The following is a 17042-nucleotide window of genomic DNA, read 5'->3' as shown; positions in this document are numbered from 1 at the left end:
TTTTGACTTTCTTTTAACTTACCCTCAAATCCTTTTTCATAGAATCATAGAATGGTTTGGGTTGGAAGGGACCTTAAAGATCATCTAGTTCCAACTCCCCTGCCATGGGCAGGGACACCTTCCACTAGACCAGGTTGCTCAAAGCCCCATCCAACCTGGCCTTGAACACTTCCAGGGATGGGGCATCCACAACTTCTCTGGGCAATTTTTTCCAGTGCCTCACCACCCTCACAGGGAAGGATTTCTTCCTTCCATCTAATCTAAATCTACCCTCTTTCAGTTTAAAGCCATTACCCCTTGTCCTATCACTACATGCCCTTGTAAGAAGTCCCTCTCTAGCTTTCCTGTAGGCCCCCTTTAGGTACTGGCAGGCTGCTATAAGGTCTCCCTGGAGCCTTCTCCTCTCCAGGCTGAACAACCCCAACTCCTTCAGCCTGTCTTCATAGGAGAGGTGCTCCAGCCCTCTGATCATCTTCGTGGCCCTCCTCTGGACCCACTCCAACGGGTCCGTGTCCTTCTTATGTTGGGGGCCCCAGAGCTGAATGCAGTACATCCAGGTGGGGTCTCATGAGAGCGGAGTAGAGGGGGAGAATCACCTCCCTCGACCTGCTGGTCACACTTCTTTTGCTGCAGCCCAGGATACGGTTGGCTTTCTGGACTGTGAGCGCACATTGTCAGGTCATGTTGAGCTTCTCATCAACCAACTCACCCAAGTCCTTCTCCTCAGGGCTGCTCTCAATCCACTCATCATCAGGCCTGTATTGATACTGGGGGCTGCCTTGACCCATGTGCAGGACCTTGCACTTGGCCTTGTTGAACTTCATGAGTTGTGCACAGGCCCACCTCTCAAGCCTGTCAGGGTCCCTCTGGATGGCATCCCTTCCCTCCAGCGTGTCAATCGCACCACACAGCTTGGTGTTGACGGCAAACTTGCTGAGGGTGCACTCAATCCCTCTGTCCATGTTGCCGACAAAGATGTTAAACAGCGCTGGTCCCAATACTGACCCCTGAGGAATGCCACTTGGCGCTTGTCTCCACTCAGACATCGAGCTGTTGACCACAACTCTTTGAGTGCGAACATCCAGCCAATTGCTTACCCATCGAGTGGTCCATCCCTCAAATCCATGTCTCTCCAATTCAGAGACAAGGATGTTGTGCGGGACAGTGTCAAACATTTTGCACAAGTCCAGGTAGATGATGTCCGTTGCTCTTCCCTTATCCACCAACACTGTAACCCCGTCATAAAAGGCCACCAGATTTGTCAGGCTCAATTTGCCCTTAGTGAAGCCATGTTGGCTGTCTCCAACCACCTCCTTATTTTCCATTTGCCTTAGCATAGTTTCCAGGAAGATCCACTCCACTATCTTGCTGGGCACAGAGGTGAGACTGACTGGCCTGTAGCTCCCTGGGTCTTCCTTTTTTCCCATTTTAAAAATGGGGGTTATGTTTCCCCTTTTCCAGTCAGTAGGAACTTCCCTGGACTGCCACAACTACTCAAATATGATGGATAGTGGCTTAGCCACTTCATCTGCCAGTTCCTTCAGGACCTGCGGATGCATCTCATCAGGTCCCATGGACTTGTGCACCTTCAGGTTCCTTAGATGGTCTCAAACCTGATCTTCTCCTACAGTGGGTGGTTCTTCATTCTCCTAGTCTTTGCCTTTGCCTTCTGTGACTTGGGCGGTGTGGCTGGAGCACTTGCTGGTGAAGACTGAGGCAAAAGTTGTTGAGTACCTCAGTCTTCTGCAGGTTCCAGGTAACCAGGCCTCCTGTTTCCTTCCAGAGAGGGCCCACATTTTTGCTGGTCTTCCTTTTATCACCAATGTACCTATAAAAGCTTTTCTAGTTGCCCTTGACGTCCCTGGCAGGGCTTTGGCTCTCCTAACGGATCCCTGGCTGCTCAGAGTTTCCCTGTATTCCTCCCAGGCTACCTGTCCTTGCTTCCACCCTCTGTAGGCTTCCTTTCTGTGTCTGAGTTTGTCCAGGAGCTCCTTGTTCATCCACACAGGCCTCCTGGTGGTTTTGCCTGACTTCCTCTTTGTTGGGTTGCATCGCTCCTGAGCTTGGAGGAGGTGACCCTTGAATATTAACCAGCTTTCTTGGGCCCCTCTTCCCTCCAGGGCTGAATCCCATGGCACTCTACCAAGCAGATCCCTGAAGAGGCCAAAGTCTGCTCTCCTGAAGCCCAGGGTAGTGAGCTTGCTGTACTCCTTCCTCACTGCCCTAAGGATCTTGAACTCCACCATTTCATGGTCACTGCAGCCAAGGCTGCCCTTGAGCTTCATATTCCCCACCAGCCCCTCCTTGTTGGTGAGAACAAGGTCCAGCATAAGACCTCTCCTCGTTGGCTCCTCCATCACTTGGAGAAGGAAGTTGTCATCAATGCATTCCAGGAACCTCCTGGATTGCTTATGCCCTGCTGTGTTGTCCCTCTTCCAGATACTCTAAGGTGCAAGGTTCTCTAAATGTCACCCTAATCCTACGTCTCCTCCCTGTGCTCCATTCCTGGGACAGAGCTCTGCCTATCACTGCAGAACATAAAAGGACAAATGCTTCTTATTATACCATAGTTTAAAATGCATTTTCCAATTACACAGGTATATAACGTTTTCTAAACAAATAGCCTACTTCTGTATATGTAGGCAGCTTTTTAATAGGATGCCGCAATCGAAAATTACCATACAATTCTTAAGGCCCAGCATCGCAAACATGTTATTAATCTCCTAATGAAAATGTGAACTGCTCCATGCTTCACTGTAGAAATCCCTTTCTTTTTTCTTTTTCACTTTTTACAAAGTGCAGGTAGCAGATTGTTTTGGCCTATTGGAAACAATTAAATCAAAGTCCATGGGGCTTTCTACAGCTGTATTTAATAGAGAAGGGCAGACTCCTTCCCGCTGGTTAAATTGGTTGCTGCGATGCACAGCTATTTTTATTTTTGTGTGAAAGTGAGGTTTTGAAACCTTAAAAATAAATGATGGACTTGGCAGAGGAAAAAATACTTTGTTATAAATCAGCACCTATGTAGTGCCCTGTATTTACTTTGTGGTGTGCATCTAAATTTCTATTTTGATTCAGGAATTTACCCTGATAGATTAATCTATGTTTAGTGAGAGAAGCAACTCATGCTACCTGTTTCAACAGTGAATTTGCATTAAATAAGATGGGTAAGAAGAAAGCTGAATACCCCATTTGCACATTAAAAGCTGATCATTAATCCTATATTTTAACTCTACAACTGTCAGGAGCTATTATTTCCCAGAGAGCCTGACAGTTCAAGGGATAAACTGGAGTGGGTCCCATTATAAAGGTCTATGAATAGACGTCAGAATAGTTTGCGCTTCAAACCCCAAAGGCTATTAAATGTGATACTTTAAGAATCAATTTGTAGCTAAATTAAAGTGAAGGGATGTGAATCCTAGGACAGATTTTAATAAAGCAGAAAATGTAACATATAGAGAGGCATTTTAAATACAATTAGACAGATGTAAAGATTTAAAAAAATATGTATTATTAAGCATACAAAAATCCCCATTGATTTGCAGCCTAGTGCTTGGAAAACTGTGCCACAGTTCACCACAGCAAAGAAATCAAACAAGGAGAGGCGCTGAAATGCTGCTTTCAAAATTATGTTTTCAAGTGACTCTAGAGCAGATCAATAAGAGAGCTGATAGCTTACGAGCCTCTGAGACAAGTCAACAAACGCAATGCAAGAAAAGAGGACCAAAGAGCTGTCTTTGTACAAAAAAAATTAGTTTCTAACAGGACATCCTGCTGAGTTTTATCTGAGTTCATTAGGCTTGAAGACTGAGATCTGCTAATTCCACATGAAAAGTTCCAGACATTTGCAGAACCAAATCAAATGTGATGCTCTACTTAAGCTTGTTAAGAAGTTGAAGTTAACACTAAAACCTGCTTAAATGGGCTATCAGGAAACAACGCTGCACAAGTGGTACCGTACTCACCCTTTCAGCAAGCCCAAATAAAGCTTACTCTGTGCAGTTCTTGTGAGGCTTTTAAGCACCACACTAGACTGGCCCTCCAAAAAATAAATGCTGGGAAAAGAACATGATTCTCCAGTATGTTACTTCTGTTTTCCCCCAAGGGGTCTCAAATGAAGTCAGGGAATCAGGCCCAACATACATAATTACAAGGGCAGGAGTGCAGAAAGACTGACAACCTCACTGTACCGGGAACAATTTTGTTACCTCTCATTTATTTCTACAATTTCTTTCTCTTAAGTAGTTTATATCCCGGAGTCCTCGAAACAGGATGTGCCTTAAAAATTATACGTCTTCCTCTGCACGCTGAAAGTTAATAGTTGTTTATTATTCAAAGTAGGCTACTGAAATAAGATCTCATAAAAATGAAATCACGGTTCATTTCCATAGCTGAAAATGGAGCTCCTCGCTTACTGCAGCTGGAAGAGGTGAAGACAAAGAGAAGTTTATTGTAGACAGTTCCCCCTGGTTGTTCTGTTTAGAGCTAGATGAGACATGAATGGAAACTCCAGAAAGCCCCTCACTGTGTACTTCACTGGTTATCACGGATTTTAATATTCCGGGGAGGACAGCTGAAAGCTCTGTGCTGTGGGTTGACCATAATGTCTAGTAAATCATTGTCTCTGATAACTTCAGATTAGCTATTCCTGCCTTTTTTATATTGTTAAATGCAATTAACTATTAACCATTGCATGCTCCACCAATATTTGATTATTTTGAACTGGAGGCAAGCCATCTATAGGCATGTGCATATATGAATGTATAAACACACATTAAAGGAACTAGGTTCTTTACCTTGTTCTGAAGTCATGTAGACAAAATAATATAGAAAGTGCCAATACTGAGGACGTCTGTTCACTCAGCCCCTTATATGTGTGCTTTATGGTATCGTCTTTAATCGCACAGCCACATACTCATTTTATTGCAAAGCATCATTTAAGTTTCAGGAGTTAGCAGCAATTCCATATTTTGTTACCTTCAAAGCAGTTTGTTATCCCATGCCCTATTTACCGTATGCTATTCAAATGCTTCTCTCAAAAAGGAATAATGAAATTCCTCATGAGATTTTCTGTGGTGACCAGCTCTGCAATATTTGAACGCTTCATGAACATGAATTAATTTACCTCCCTCTTAGCAGTTGCTGTTGGAACTCATCCCAACCTTACTGCTTTGAGTTCTTTGTATAGTGAAATTTTGGCTTTGCCCCTGTAGTCTATCCTGGAATAATATATTTGAGCATGGAATAGTGAGGACACTAGTCTATAACTGAGGACGTGGCATATGTGGTTCAGTCGGCGCTACCAGCTGTGAGAAACCTGAGCATCCTCAGTTACAGCAGAATCTTCTTAGAATTTAGCGACTCCAGTTGAAGAGGTAGTGATGGAGCATGTGCAAACTGTGATTTTTCACAGACTTATAACACAGCCAAATGTATAACGAGAATAGCAAAAGGCAAAGCCGTAGCACAGGGAGCCTCCTCAGATTTTTCAGTCTCTGGCTTCAAATTATGGAGGTGCTAGAACAATTCCCAGGGAATATCCAGAATGTTTAATGATGGGCAAAACAACCTGGTTTCTGCTAACCTCACTCTCAGAAGCAGCTAAATAGCTTTGGCTGAAATTTTCAGTCGAATTTGAGCCTGAATCAGACACTGCATGCAAACGACAGCAGAAATGGCTAAACTCCGATAAAATTCAGCTGTCTCTGAAGACAGGCTTATAAAGGTAAAGTGTCAGGCGATTTTTCCTTTTCACACTGTGCATATACACAAATGTAATAACCTCATTACATGTAATGGCGCGCATGTGATACAGACGTGTATGTGCCATGTGGGAGCAAATGTGCTTGTGCAAATACACGTGAAGACCAAACATTTTGTCATGTTCAAGATTATCACCTATAGATAGTCACCGTGGGTCATTCCAGATCAGGTATGCAAGCACGCAAGCCTACTGCTCGTGAGCCACTCACCAACAACGCTGCCTATGACTTCAGTGAGAACAGGACAGTCGGGATTATAATCTTATTAAAGGAGAATAGATTCAGAAATCATGTCCTACTTCTGTTAAATGCAGCACTGGTAGGTTACATGGATTGCTTATGGTTTGAAATGCTAGTTATGTATCTGGCTTGCAAAAAATGATTTGATTCATTTGAGAAATTCTAAATATTACCATTAACAGAACTTTCTTCCTTAGGCCCATAAATCCAGGTATATAAAAAAAAAGCTCGTGTTTATCACCTGTAAAGAAGTTCTTGTTGTCTTTTATTGCAGAGAGCCAAGTGTAATCGCCACGAGAGGAAACGATCCAGTTCAGCAGCAGCCTCAGCAGGAAAGCTGACTGCCAGGTGCATGAAGTGTAAGGATATCTGTGCTAGCTATGTACGCACCAAGGGTTTGATTTGCATTAAAACAGTGCTGAGTTGGAGGGAGAAGAATGAAAGAGAGGATAGGTAGGCACCTACCCCACCACCACATCTCTGCCTGCTGAAAAGGTTTGGGTTTCACAGCAGAAACACAAATACAGTGTGAAGCTAAATAATTAAAGCCTGGCATTACGGGCCGAAGTCATTTCTTGTTATCAGGAGAGTATTTTTTCGTGCGAAACAGACAAAGCTTATTTTGAAAGATTTTAAATGCATTCCTAAGAAAAAACATAATCTCTGCTAGCATTTGCAAAACTTATATTACCCCGGGAAAAAAAAAATACCCGACACCACTGAGCACATGGGCTTATCTGCAACCTAATACTGTTATTGTAAGGGTTTGTATAGCTCACTTCCTGCCTTTAGGCTTACACAACAGGATATTTAAATTACAAAGACAATGAAGAAATGAGGCAAAATGCTCTTGATATTAAAAATATCCTAGTCTCTTTACTGCTCTAATTCCCCATGAAGTGACTCGCAGAATTAATGAGTAAACACAAGGTCACTCCTAGAGTCATGCTGCCTAAACAAACTACAGGCAAATTAAAGGCAGCCAGCAGGCAGGTTCAGGGTTTATCAGCTGACCCACTATGCTGTGAAAAACGTATAACTTACTATTATAATGGCAGCCACTACCCCTGACTAATGTTAACAGTCTGTCACTGTTTCCATTGTTAACTGGGTCTTCGGGGTTTAATATCTCACCTGTATCAAATTGCATCAGGTCGAAACTTGGCACACAGGTGTGTCTGGATGGTACTCTTCTTTTCTTTAAACAACAAAATTAAATTGTATCAATCAGGGCTGAGGAATATCTTTTTTTTCTTCTTCTTTACTTTCAGGCGCTGTTTATTCACTTCCCAAATCTGAACACAAACAAAAGTTTAACTTTTCACTGAAAGAGCCCCAAAGTATAATTCAATCGGTCCATTGAATCTTTTGGTTCCTATTCGGTTTGTACTGACAGGGCTGTTTTTATCCTAGAGGTCTTTATCTGAGTGGGCACTTCTCAGCTTACGCTTTCTACATCTACCACCTTGGAGTACTGAGAGAAACCAAATTAACCCATACTGGATTGCCATTAGACCCTGTTTTTTTCTCTGGCTTGTCTTTGGGACAGACTTTCCATTCTATTCAAAGTCTATTTATTCTCTTTTAGCTGTGTGACAGCCTCTCTCTGATTGCACAGCCGACTCAAGGAAGGTGCAAAAACCCTTCAGCAGAGATTGCTGAATAGATATAACCCTCGCTACGCACTGCGTTAGGTAAAAATGCCAAAACACAATTCCAAGCACACGTACCGTGCATAACTTGTGCCACAGTTTACTCTGCCAGGGTCAGAAAAGGTCTCCGAGTATTTCATTACAGCAGTAGGGAGCGCAGCTCTCTGAAAGCACTGACCCATTTCGCAGCTACAAAAAATGAGGCTCTGAGAGAAAAACTGGCTTATGCAGCAAGCGAGTGAAGCGTCCCCCCCCAAACCCACTATATACGGCTGCAACAGGGGGTCAGACCCAGCACAGCACCTTGCGAGCAGGGGAGAGATGCGCTATTCCTGCATCCCAACGCTGTGGCAGGCGATGGATGCCCGGGGAGAGAAAACGTGGGGCATGCCGTACCGCGGGCAGGTAGGCGCAGATGCAGCCGCAGCCAGCCGGTAATCGCCTGGGATCCAGATCAGCCACGTCAACTCCGCTGGGCGGTAAGGTCTTTCCTCTCTCCTCGGTCATCCGCTCGGCAGCGGGTTCTTCAACCGGGCCTGCCCCTGCACTGGGACCCAAACTACGTGAGGCAAAAAGAGGTCAAGTCTTACAAACCCTCGGTAAAGACTGAGTATCTACTCGTGAAGAGCTTGCGTGAAATTCAACTTCGATTAGTACTTGGAGTTCTAAACCCATTTTGCACTACCGATGGAAAAAATGTGCAAGTATGTGGATGAATGTAACTCATTCATGGGTTTATGGGCCCAAAGGTCAGGGAGTGGAGGACTCTACAATAGCTTTGATGGTTACATTCTTCTATTCATATCTCTGATTAAGTTTGAGTGTAAAACTCACGGAATTTCCCATTAACTGTACATCTGAGGAAGCTGCTGAATGCACTTATGCGAGTCCAGATAAGCAAAAGCTTTAGGTTGTATAAACTAGTCACACATCCCCTTGCTTTTGATAGAGCAGAAGGGCAGTAGGATTCTATGTGTGCTAAATAAACAGCATTAGATGAAGTAATGCCTTTTTTGGATATTTTCCACTTTGCATTTGGAAGTCAGGAGGATCTGGAGAACCACATTTTTTTGAAATATGGTGGGAAATGATTAAATAAGAATGTCGTTGTCAGTCTCTCGCGTGCAAATCTCACAGGGTCTGGAAATCACCAGCGAACTTTGGATAGAATTTTACCCTTAATACGGACTAAACTCATTTGGTAGTCAAAGAGAAAACACTTGGCTACCAACCAAGCAAATACATCCTTTTAAAAATGTTCTAGTGAGCAAGTGACAAACGAGGTCATTCATGCCAATATCCCATTCACCGGCACTTTTTTAATAACCAGATTATGGCTACTACGCCTGCCCTACAGCGGAGCGGTGTGGACTCAGAGGAGAAAACTCTTGAAAGTAAAGCTAATGTAGCTATATACTCCTTGCAGAAGCACTTGTGAATGAAATGAGGAGTGTGCTGAGGTACTGCTCATGCTCTGCCACGTTGCCTCCTCCAAGAGGCAGAGGTGGGAACCGAGCAGGCTTCAGGAGCAGATGTTGAGCCAGGCGGTGGGCAGGGGTCTGCAAAACCAGCCAGCTTTGTCCCGGGTCCTGCGGCAGAGCAACTCCCACCTCCCGGCCGAGATCTCACCAGCCGCCCATCTCTGGTTCTTACAGCTGCGGGCAGCGGAGGGGACCATGGGTTCACGTTCAGCGGTTCAACACCAGCTTCCAGTCGCTGACCTCGCACGGACTCGGCACTGGGACCACCATAACAGTGGTTGGGGTTGCGTGGCAAGAGAGAGCTTGCCAGAGGGCTGCCGGCCTCCCCTCACGGTCCCTTGTCCCCTTCTTCCCATTTATGCCTTATGCTGTCTTATGGACTACAGAAGTACCGATGCACGTGTTAGGTCAGTTCTACCTAGCGGAGCCTTCGGGGAGTTAAGCACCAAATGGTGAACCCAACTCCCTTTAATTCTGTAAAACAAACAAACAGAAACTGTAGCTTCAGCGACTACGCAGGCACACCAAATGGAGTTGCCAGTACACACTCGTTGCATCCTTCTTTTCCGGAGAGACAAAACACTGGCTTGGACAGTACCGACAGTGGCATTCTGCGGGTGTTCTTGGCAGCGTTGTCACCACGCTTATGTTGCCGTGTAGTATTTTTATTACCCCAAGTTCCACCAAAATAAATAGGATCCTGGACTCCTTAGTTGATAGAGGGATTTGGCATGAAATGTTCTAATGTCTTAGGGAAAATATGTGGGATATTACACGGCAACATACTTCCTAGCAATAAAAGTATGACTGGTGGTACATCTTGTATTACGAGAACATTGTCGTACTAGTGATGTGAAGAGCAGATCTACCGCATTTGACTTTATTAAGCGTAACCCTTTTATTATATAAAGCCCCTAGGAGCGAACAGGATGCTTGCACCATTGATATTAATGGGATCCTTTGCAATAAAAACAGTACTTGGGAATCTTTTGCAGAGCAGAAGGAATCTAAGAGTTGCTGGTGTATGTGATAACTGCTTTATTGAGTGAGTACATCTCTGCTTTTGTCAGAGAAGCAACTGAAAATGTAAATAGAAGGGAAAAAACCCAGATGAGGTACTGCTCCACAAGAACATTCAAAAGGAAGAAATATCTCCCAAATAGCCTGTTCGTCTCTTTAGGAAGCGAGGTAAGTGTTTCAGAATAGGAGTGCTGCTTATTCCTGAACAAGGCACCCACGTAGGGAGCTGCTTTAGTTTGGTTATTCCGCAAACAATCCCGATAGCAAAAGCTATGCCAGCCGGCTTCCTCGGCGAGGAGGGGGGAGGAGGTCTTCACTACGTTAGGAGCCTTTTGTTGGTCTGATATGGCTATATTCCCCGCCACACGGGTGTTCAGCAGGGTTTCCGGGATAAAATAGAAATCCAAATACCCCTTTCTGTCTGCTTGAAAGTTTGTTCTGATTTGAAGAGAATTTGTGTAACTTACCAGACAATTGAATAGTGTAGTTTAACACTCGGCCTTTTCTGTGCTCGTTTTAAAACACAGGGGGGGAAAAGCAAAGGGGATTATACTGTAGGAAACAGAGAAGCAAAAGTGCACGTTCAAAGTACACTGCATATGACTAAAATATCTTCAAATCCTCGCCACAGAAGTTTCTCAAAACCTCGCCGTCTCTAAGTAAGGCCTTTGTTGACATGAGTGCCTCACTTGTTACTGAATGCTCCGGGTTTATTAGCTTTGGAGTTTTACAGGGGAAAAAGGCAAATGCCTTGCAAAGTCTGTAGCGGACCGATTTCCCTAACTCGCTTCTGTCTTTCAAACCCAATGGCAGAAACAAACCAGCAGCCGCCTGCAATTTTTTGTCAAAAGTTAGGATCATTTTCTGCCGATAATTTAATGCTAATGTTCCTGGGTGTTTGTTTCAGCCTTTTTCTCTCAGCAGAACGAGTTCACTCAGTTGATTTGTGGATCCAAATGTGGAAAAAGGAGTCACGAATTTTGCGTGATTTATGGGGAAATTAGAAAAGTAGCCAATTTGGCATAAAATTGTGCAGGGAAGAAAAATGGGCTATCGGCAATGAAAGAAATAGTGGGAAGGTTTTGGAAGAGTTCCCATTCTCAAAATAATTTCCCCCCAAATTTTACATCTTTATTATGACTTACACTGTTGCAAACTACTGCATCCTCAGACGTAATCATTGTACTTATTTACTCATTTTTAATTTATGCTAGTTGAGAAATACAGGCTGGAATGCACAGTTTTAGGAGTAGCAGATACACAGCAACATCTTAGCTACCCACCCTAATCTAGTATTTCATGATTTGACCTTAAGAGGTGAGCAGTAGTACGCTAAAAATAGGCTAATGCCACACATTTCTGATTCGAATGAGATCCAGAAGGTGGAAAAAAGGCTTGGGAGCTTCTGAATCCTGAGTTTTTGTCTGGCTCACTTAAAGGTTAGAAAGCACTGGCAAACTTTTTCTCCAGCCTGTGAATGGATCTGTGTGGATGGACCTCGGTATAGGTTGCAGCATCCCCTGCAGTGAGGTAATAAAATCTGGGATTTAGACCCGAAAGCATCTCTATTTCTTATTTGCAAGTTCTCATGTGCTTTCAGCAAAATAAATATCTGACGCTGTTTCTTCTGCTGCTCATCATTGCAGATCCGCATCCTAGTGCTTACAGCATATTATGTTACAGCCAACCAACTAACTTCCTCTTAAACATGTTACTTCTACTCTGTTGCTCGTGATATTGATGGCTATTTTGACCTTTGCAGTTCTCTAATTACTGAAGCCTTAAAATAGTACACATCAGGTAAAATATTCTCTTTTTGAAGTTCCGTTTTCCTCGCATGCCTGAGCTGAAAGACCATATAAACCAAGATTATTCAAACACTTAGACCACTGCACAGAACGTCAAGGGAAATTTTGTTAGCGAGAACAAGTGACTGTTTTGTTCCACTTTTACTTTTGAGGCATTTTTTACTCAGCAGAAGATAGTAAGTCCATCGATGTATTTGCCATGCCGTTACAGAAATCATCTAAAGCCTTCCCCTTACTAAACTCCAGAAAATAACATTTGTGAAACTATTTTTTCTGTATTCCTTTATTTCAGGTTTGTGAAACATCACCGAATAACACGTTGTTTTACAGCTAGCAACCAGTTTCCCCAGTTTTATCAAGCGGCGCATTCGCTGTATCATCAGAGGTCATTTTTAGCTATTGTACCTCTTTGTCTGGTCCAGTTAGAAAAGCGCACAGGCACTCCAGTACTATCAGTTATGCTTGGAGGAACATAAGAAGGGCGAGGGGGAGGGGAAGGGAGGCGACGCAAACTCAGAAATAGCCCGTTTCTTTGCTTTGAGAGAGCGCAGCCCACTAACAGCCAGGTCCAGCCTGCCAGAAAATCGGTGTACTGCAGTATTACGATCAGTAGACAGCATAAAAAAAAAGCCAGGCCACAGAAATATGCCCTCCCAAAGATCTCTTAAAAAAAAAAACCCTGCAAAACTCTTAAAAGTGGCATCCTTATTGAATTTGTCTTCCTTGAAATTAATTCTACGTTGTGGCCTAGTTCTTTTTTTATTTCTGAACCTATTATGGGCCACATCTGTGGAAGTCTGTATCAGCTATTCTGAAACCAGCTGCTGCTGAGATTCTTTCAGTTAAGCTGAAATTAAGAACAGGTTTGTGGGCTCCCTACCTGCTGTGAAGCCGTGATGTAGTTTATAAAATTACATATGGGTGAGAAAATGTGACTGCCAGGGCAGGAAAAGTTGGTACTATATACAGCATTTAGCATGAACCTAAAATAACCATGTACACTGAGGCTGTACTTACTTTGCAGTATTAACTTTTCCTGCTCTCTTCTTCAGTGTCACTGTAAAAGCGATGTTGAATAACTCGATGTAAAAAAAATGTGGGTTTGAGAGGATCAAAGCACAAAAATCAAAATCAGGCTATATCCTAGCAACTGTGTTGATGGTAGGGGCAAGTATGAAAGACATTAGAGTTAAAAATGTTGATTCTTCAAGAAAGGTCTCCGCATTATTTCTGCCATAAGGAAAAGCTCATTACATGTCATAAACGAGATGATGGAGGCAAACACCGATCATCTTTTACCAGTAAAGCAATTCCTTTAATAGCAAGGGGACAACTTGTATGAGTAGAAGCTAAAGAGGATATGACCACATCCTGACACCCCGTACAATTTGTCATCAGATATGCCCAAGTCGCTTATTGTGGTTACACGGTAATAGATTCTTCAGATCCCGAAATACGTGCGGCTCTCCGAATGGAAAATTATTTTCAAATCCGTTTGCTAGATTTATGCCTGACTAAATTAATGGGGCGCAAGAGCTTGACCTCAATCCGTGCAGCCCCAAAGTACACCGGCGTGCAAAACTTTGCTGGGTCGTGGTGCGTTTTCGTAGTACAAACTCTGGAAGCAGCCTGACACCGCGCAGCCACTGAGGCACGATGAAAGAAGAGAGAAGGATTTTTGTGGTGCACGTGAAAAGTCGATGTATTTTATCCAAGAGTATACGCTTGTTATTGATTGAAACCATTTTGTTTCAGAGTGAAGTTTGTGCCACCCACATAAACTCTGAAAGCACAGCAGTGTTAGAATGGCCCATTTTAATTGGAGTCAGAAATGTTAGTTTCTTGTTAAAAAGCATCACTGGGAATGTTTCTGTGCAGTGATCTGCAGATGTACATGGGTATTAGAGCCGCCTGTGCCTTCCGGTTTGTAACTTCTGCACATGCTCTTTGTATTTCCAAATACACCAAGAAAAAGTCTGGTTTAGAATGTAAAGACTAATACAAGATTATCCGTCGTCAGACTTTGCGCGCTCTTTTTTTCTGACCCAAGCGCACTTTGAAAGCGAAATCTCTGGTTTAGATTAAAATAGATATATATTGTTTTATCAGCAGAACAGAACTAACTATAAAGCTAATCGTTGAGAGACAGATGTGACGGGAGACCCCAAGGAAAATGCTAGTCTGAGTCTTAAGCTGGAGAGACAGATTTCTTAAAAAAATCAAGAGCCTTAAACCAGCATGGATTAGCATTATTTAGATACATTCTCTAAATTTCAGATACATTTGTAACAATGGAAAATATTCATCGGCACAAAAGCGGAGTGAGCAAGCACACAGTGAAAGCTAGAGCAAGTGACTCCTCTAGATTACATTTCACTCCATGTATCTGCGCATGTGACGTATACACGCACACACGTATACATAAAATGTAATCCAAACTTGACTTGTTCGCCTGCCTTGAAGTATTTATATATGCTTTCAGCTTTGCTTTTAGAGAGACGGCCTTTTTTCCCTGCTATTCTACCACGGTGTTTCTCGGGAACCTTTTCTTATCTAAACTTCCACCAATCATTCCTAAGGCTAAGTTATGCAGACAAGTCATCGCACAGATTTTCATCAAAATGCCATTTTCCTTAACTTGAGAAAGCCTGGTCCCAAATGCTGAACAAATAATTTATTAGACCACAGCAAAAGTAAATAAATGTTTTCCTGCTCCAAGTATTTCATTAGCCAGAATTATTATACATGCCAGTCTATAAATAGCAAAACACGTATTGAGCCATTAATATCGCTGACATTCTCATACGAAATACTGTAATTTAAAGAATTTGAAACAGGAGGACATCTCCTGGAAGATTTCTGGCAAAGATAAAATGGGTAAACAGTGTCAGCAAACAGATTAATCACCATGTAATGGTATGTTACCAACGATTTGAAAATTAAGGATATCTCCTCCACCTGAAATTTCTAACGACATCGACGATATTATGTAAATACGTTTTGCATATCTTTTAAGCTTATATGTTCTTACACTCTTCCAATTTTGCTTTTAAAACCCAGAAGCGCTGGACTCAGCAGAAGAAATGTGAGAAAAATCTCCTATTTAAAATTACATGGACAGAGGAACTCTGCTAGTGACTTTCCGTGAAATTAATATACCGCTTGATTGTTTTTAAAGTCTCTGCAACTTCTGAATTTTTAATTGCCTTTCCATTAAAGTGGAATACCCCTCACTTACTAAGCTTGAGATGGGTTCGCCAGTCCTTTCGCCCCCGTAGCCTCAGTATCCTATTTTTTATGGGAACAAGGAGCGCAGGACTGGGGCCTGTGGAAGCAAATATAGAAAACATTAAGCATTTTAAGCATTACTCTATCAAGTAACGGAGCGAGCGCTGTGTTGTGTATTCTCATGTTTTACTGTCTGAGGAAAAGAATCTATACAGACTGAGAGAGAAAAGGAGTAGGTTGTAAAAAATCACATTTTTAGGTAGAGGAGTTGGGAAGTCTCATGCACCTTTCATTGCTCTGACTTGTCAATTTTCACCATATGGAAATTATTAGCTTAATACTGTAGTTCTAAATACTGCCCAGGAATGCTGATTTATAATGGATTTCTTACTCTTTGTGTAAAGAAATGCTAAACTACTATATAAACTGCGATTAGAGAATCTCCACTCTTGTGTTACAGGCGTGTGCCTGGGGTGAATTCTTCAAGCTCAGAGAGGTGACATCTGCTCCGGTCCGCTTGCAGGTAAATCCGGCGGCATCAGTGAACTTGGAATTCCCACAAAACGCTGCAAGTCTGGAGTAACGGGGAACACAATTTGGCCTGTGATTGAAAAAGTGTGCAGGAAAGATGCTGATGCATAAGGAACAAAATCCAGACATTCCAGATACATTATTTACTATTGAGGCATTTAAAAACGTACTAACGTAACGAAGCTGCCTTTGAAGGACAGGCAAAGTGCATTTTTTTAAAGCGCGTCCTCTCTGTATTTTGACCAGCTGCTCTACACATCCGATAATTTTTTTTTTTTTTCTGTGAATTGGAATCAAATTTGATTGTCCCAAATACATCCCACTCAGGCATTCATGCTGAAAGCAGCAACAATTGTCAATGACCTTTAACACGCCTGCTATTCAAATTAGTGCAGATCATTAATCACACATAGCTTACATTTTATGATTCGTGTATCCTTCATTACCAACTTTCCCTCTCGCTCGCTGCCCCCCACCCCCGCCCCTTTCCTTTATTCCGAGGGTTCTGGTAATCAGCACTGGAAAGGGCAGGATTTAAAGCCGACCCCCCCCCCCCCCCCCCCCCCCCAAAAGACCCTCCCGGTCCCAATTTTGTTTTCTTCTCTTTGCCGGCGGTGCCGGAGCAGTTCTCGTCCCGAAGTGCAAAGACGGAGCCGGAGGGAGGCAGGCGCGGGGGGGGCACCGGGACCGGGACCGGGACGTGGGTGGGTGTGCTCGGAGCAGGGGTGCCCCGGGGGGGGGGGGGGGGGGGGGGGGGTGTCTGCCGGCCCGGGGCGTCGAGATAACACCGACCCTTCGTCAAAAGTCCTCCGTGTCAATTCTACGTCATCGCACGTTACGAGACAAAGAAAGAAAGAGGAAAAAAAAAAAAAAGAAAAAAACCTTCCACACCCTTGATGTCTAGTACCAAGCTTTAGCAGATTAAATTAGGCTTTCCAGCCATAGACTAAACATACTCCCCTCGCCTATGGCACACATATTTGGCGTGATTAAACCGAGCTTCGCAAACACGCAGGAAAACAAGAATTGGAACTTTTCAGACATCGGAGCGGTGGTGCTTTTTGGTCGGTTGTGTTTTTTTTTTTTTTTTTTTTTTTTTTAAAAAGCCATATGGCAGATTGATTTGTTCGGAGGTCTTTCAACTTCCCCAGCGTGGCTGTTGAACAGTATTCCTCTTTGATCTTGATTGAGGACTTTAATGTTGTTGTTTCTGCGCATTTCAATAGATCCATAAATATTTTACCAGTGGAATTCGCCCCCCCCCCAAAAAAAAAAAAAAAGTTTCTAATAGAAATGCATCTGGGACAACTCCAGCCCGCA

Source organism: Aquila chrysaetos, chromosome 4 (genome assembly GCF_900496995.4).
Source record: "Aquila chrysaetos chrysaetos chromosome 4, bAquChr1.4, whole genome shotgun sequence".
NCBI lineage: Eukaryota > Metazoa > Chordata > Aves > Accipitriformes > Accipitridae > Aquila > Aquila chrysaetos.
This window is presented reverse-complemented; position numbering follows the sequence as displayed.